This window comes from Halichoerus grypus, chromosome 3, assembly GCF_964656455.1.
Source record: "Halichoerus grypus chromosome 3, mHalGry1.hap1.1, whole genome shotgun sequence".
Lineage (NCBI taxonomy): Eukaryota > Metazoa > Chordata > Mammalia > Carnivora > Phocidae > Halichoerus > Halichoerus grypus.
Window position 1 is genome coordinate 115,143,961 of NC_135714.1, and position 5,160 is coordinate 115,149,120.

At 37.9% G+C, this 5,160-nt stretch overlaps 1 pseudogene; it reads left to right on the forward strand.

Annotated features, from left to right (window-relative positions):
• The first annotated feature begins 1,418 nt into the window (after nucleotides 1-1,418).
• On the forward strand, nucleotides 1,419-3,051 carry LOC118527831 (SNW domain-containing protein 1 pseudogene; annotated as a pseudogene).
• The last annotated feature ends 2,109 nt before the right edge of the window (nucleotides 3,052-5,160 follow it).

A 5,160-nucleotide genomic window follows, 5' to 3' on the forward strand; every position in this document is an offset into this window, starting at 1 on the left:
TTAACTTAAGCTTACCCTTGGATTTATATATACATCCCCAATGTAAACTCCAAATTCAAGTAGATTACAGTTTCTTGTTCCTGTCCATAAATTCATAGTTTTTTTTTTGTTGCTGTTTGTTTGTTAACTTGGGTATTCCAAGAAACAGTCAGTCCTCTATACTTATAACTCTATTTGATGAATTCTTCTAATACTGAAGTAAAAAATAAAATATATCAGAAAAACACTAAATTTGAGGCTTTGTGATATATATTTACTGATCATGTATTAGTATATGTATGTATGTTTTCTTTTTATATTTGAATGTTATCTTTGGTTTATACAAATAGTAATTTTGTGATCCTGCACCCTTAATATAGAGAAGTAAAGAAAAACTGCCACAATCATCATCCAACCCTACCGTGAGCAAATTAGTTTCTAGTGATCACCCATGAGAGGCAAACATCTTCTTCCAGAACACTGGGGTTCCATTTCTGTTACCTCTTCTGGTACAGCAAATGACACTTTGGTGCCTGATAGAGTTTATTTGCCTCTTAGGTATACCATACTCGCTGAAGCATTACACAATAATATTAACTTGGATTGTAAATTCAATGAACTAGTGCACATCATCCCCAGTTCTATGCTATGCATAGCACCTGATTCACTGTAGAAAACTGTTTTTGGTTTGAATATTGTTTAAGAAAAAAATAGTTTTATAAGAACAAAGGTAGAAAATTATGAGCAATAAAATTCAAAATTAAGATATATGTTAGTTTATCAATAGCATATCTGCTATTCTTAATTTTTCACTTTTCTAGAACCTCGTTCTAAAAAACTAGTTTATTATCTTTCTTTAAGCATTTGTTGTCCTCCTTACCTTTTTTACCCTGGGAGTTGTTTTTGTTCTTTCTTTTATACTAATGATCTCACACTCCCTATAGCTGATTTTGCTTCCAAGCATCCCTCACATTTCTTCTTAGTCACAAAACGGGAAAGCAGCAAAAGCCAAAATAAGAAAAAAAAATTAACCCTATAAAAATTAGTTTTTAATTTCATAACCTTAACTTATGTATGTTTTTCCTACTTTAACCAGAAAAAAAAAAATTATAGTACTAGCATTTATTTATGCTTTCCGACCAAGACAATCTATTTCCAGAAAATTTATGTCACATTTCAACCCTTGTCCCTGTATCTGTATAAAATATTTAAAATAAAGGAAGAAACACAAAAGAAGAATAAAAATATCAGTAATCCAGTAAGTCTAGAATTTTTATTTTTTGGAAAAAACAATATATCTGTAAAATGGCTTCGGTAAAGCTAATACAGTGTTTATAATATAATTATGAGTGATGTGTTGAAGACCATAGGTAAGGTGATACCAGTAAAGAACATCTTTTAAAAATCATTATAGCTCATGCTCAAAGAAGTGGAAGAAGATGGCACTCACCAGCTTTTTACCTGCATCTACTCAGCTACCTCAGGACCAACTTGAGGCTGAAGGAAAGGCAAGATCCCGGGGATCATGACAGACCTCACTGGTCTCCTCCCAAAGAGAACCTTCCCCATATGGGTACCAGAAAGTCTGAATATCTCAGTTATTAGAGGATTTTGGAGATGGAGGTACTTTTCCAGAGATCCATGTAGCCCAGTGTCCACTGGGGATATGGGATGAAAGAAAAAAATGTCAAATGCACTGGCCATTCAGGTGGATGCTGAAGGAAAAATTAAATATGATGCAATTGCTCAGCAAGGGCAGTCAAAAGACAAGGTCATTTAAAGCAAGTACACTGACCTGGTTCCAAAGGCATCTGAATACAGATAACCCAGACCTGCAAAGACCTGATGAAGAAGCCATTAAAGAGATAACAGAAAAGACAAGGGTAACCCTAGAAAAATCTATACCACAGAAGGTTGCTGCAGCCATGCCAGTTCGAGCAGCTAATAAACTGGCTCCTGCTCAGTATATTTGACACACACCATATCAACAAGGAGTGGCTTTCAACTCTGGAGCTAAACAGAGAGTTACTTGGATGGTGGAAATGCAGAAAGATCCAGTGGAACCTCCAAGTTTAAAGATTGATAAGAAAATTCCGTGAGAATCACCTTCTCCTCCTTCACCTGTCATGCGTTCTCCTAGCCAAAAGAGGACCATGAAGGAATAAGAACGGAAGATTCCTCCTTGTATTTCAAACTGGAAAAATCAAAGGGTTATACAATTTCATTAGACAAACATCTGGCTGCTAATGGAAAAGGGGTGCAAACAGTGCACATCAGTGAGAACTTTGCCAAGCTGCCTGGAACCCTCTATATTGCTTATTGGAAGGTTTGTGAAGCTGTAGAAATATGGGCTCAAGTAGAGAGAACTATGGCTCAAAAAGAAAAGGAGAAACATGAAGAGAAACTTAGAGAAATGGCCCAGAAAGCCAGGGAGAGACGAGTTAGGATCAAAACCCATGTGGAAAAAGAGGTTGGAGAGGCACCTGAGAGGGATGAAATCCAGCATGACAGGCGAAAGGAGAGACAGCACAAGGGGGGAGAATCTTTCCAGAGCAGCTTTTTATAAGAGGTTAAAACTACAGAGAAATGAAAATCAAGATATCAGTGAAGTAATTGCTCCTGATGTGCCCAATCCTCAGAAGTCCAATGAAGTCCAGTATGACCAACGGTTCTTCAACCAATCCAAGGGTGTGGACAGTGTTTTTGCAGGTAGAGAAGATGAAATTTATAATGGTTATGATTAAGCCTAGAAAGGTGGTAAAGATATGGCCCAGAATATTTTCATGCCCAGTAAAATTCTGGACAAGGACATGTATGGTGATGACCTAGAAGCCAGAATAAAGACCAAGAGTTTTGTTCCTGATAAAGAATTTTCTGGTTCAGACCATAGGCAGAAAGGCCAAGAAGGACCAGTTCAGTTTGAGGAAGATCCTTTTGGTTTGTACAAGTTTTTGGAAGTAGCCAAACAGCACAGTGGCTCTAAAAGACCCTTAGATAGCAGCTGCCTCAGGAAGTATAAGCATGAAGGCAAGAAGAGGGAGGAGTAGATACACCTCTCTTCAAAGTGAATGAACTTTTATCCATAACCCTAATGATGCAAGTCAGATGGGGAAACACTTTGCAAATGGCCAGGATAAAAGTCAAATCTGGGTGTCAGACCCCAGCACTACTTTTTAATACAGGAGTAAAGAAGGGTGAAAATTCTTTGACTGTTAGGTTTTTGTTTTGTGTTGTGTTGTTTTGTTTTGTTTTTTTAAGAATAGGTTGCATCTGTGCTTCTACCTTTTGGCATTTATAGAACATACTGCCCCACACATGAAATTAACACAACTTCCTTCACTTCCTTTTGTGTGACATTAGTACATTTGGGGGTTAATATTTTATGTAAGAATGACTGCTGATGCACTCTGGAAAACAGTATGGAAGTTCCTCAGAAAGTTGAAAATAGAGCTACCATACGACCCAGCCAAGATGTCCATCGACAGATGAATGTATAAAGAAGATGTGGTGTATATATACAATGGAATATTATGCAGCCATCAAAAGGAATGAGATCTTGCCATTTGCAACGATGTGGATGGAACTGGAAGGTATTATGCTGAGCGAAATAAGTCAATCAGAGAAAGACATATATCATATGACCTCACTGATATGAGGAATTCTTAATCTCAGGAAACAAACTGAGGGTTGCTGGAGTGGTGGGGGTGGGAGGGATGGGGTGGCTGGGTGATAGACATTGGGGAGGGTATGTGCTATGGTGAGCGCTGTGAATTGTGTAAGACTGTTGAATCACAGACCTGTACCTCTGAAACAAATAATACATTATATGTTAAAAAAAAAAAAAAAAAGAAGGGCGCCTGGGTGGCTCAGTTGGTTAAGCGACTGCCTTCGGCTCAGGTCATGATCCTGGAGTCCCTGGATTGAGTCCCACATCGGGCTCCCTGCTCGGCAGTGAGTCTGTTTCTCCCTCTGACCCTCCTCCCTCTCATGTGCCCTTTCTCATTCTCTCTCTCTCAAATAAATAAATAAAATCTTTAAAAAAAAAAAAAGATAACAGGAAGGGGAGAATGAAGGGGGGGAAATCAGAGGGGGAGACGAACCATGAGAGACTATGGACTCTGAGAAACAAACTGAGGGTTCTAGAGGGGAGGGAGGTGGGGGGATGGGCTAGCCTGGTGATGAGTATTAAAGAGGGCATGTACTGAATGGAGCACTGGGTGTTACACGCAAACAATGAATCATGGAACACTACATCAAAAACTAATGATGTAATGTATGGTGATTAACATAACATAATAAAAAAAATTTAAAAAAGAAAGAATGACTGCTGTTGAATAAAATTGCCCCAACCACAGTAGGCAGAAGTTATGTTCACATACTGGGACTGTCCTGCCAAATGACATTTGACCCTATTGTGCTCTGTTTTAATTTGGAGTGTGGAAAGTAAGCTCTTGCTTGGTGCAACTATTTGTTTCAAATAAAAACATTTAGAAAAAAAAATAAAAGTAAAAAAGAATCATTACACAATTGCTTACTCTTGGGGAAGCTTATTGTTAGAGAATATTATATATCTTTTGGTCTAGCATAAGTCACAATGCTAAAATCCTTTTCACATCCCTCCAAAAGTATTGTGCAATATTGATAGCTCATCCCCTTGTAAGATCACCCTGAATGTGGACAAGTTAGGTGGTACAAAAGCAGAAGCATAGCAAGACCATTTGGAAATGGATCTGAAAGTAATAAATATATTACTTATAAATATATAAAAATCATGTCTTGGAAGCTGAATGGAGGGGGAACAAAAGAGATTAAGAATCAGTATGGAAATGAAAAAGAAGAAATGAGATTGGGTATTTAGACACAAAGGAAGAGAAGAAGGAAAGGAATAGAGAGGAAAAGTGAAGGAAAAGGAAAGGATTTAGTACACAGTTGTCATGATTCCCTTTGAAGTACAATTCTCACATTGTCAACACAGTTGGCTTCCGCATTTTCAACGGTAATAGCTCATTTTATCTTAGAAGGCCTTCCTTACATTTATTGAAATGTGCAAACTCTTCTCCTGGAGCCTTGGTTTCCTATAACACCTTGCTACCTCATGTGGAGTCTTTAGACCATTAGTGGCAGCATCACCAGGAAGCTTGTTGCAAATGCCGACACTCAAGCCCTACTTAGACTTACTGA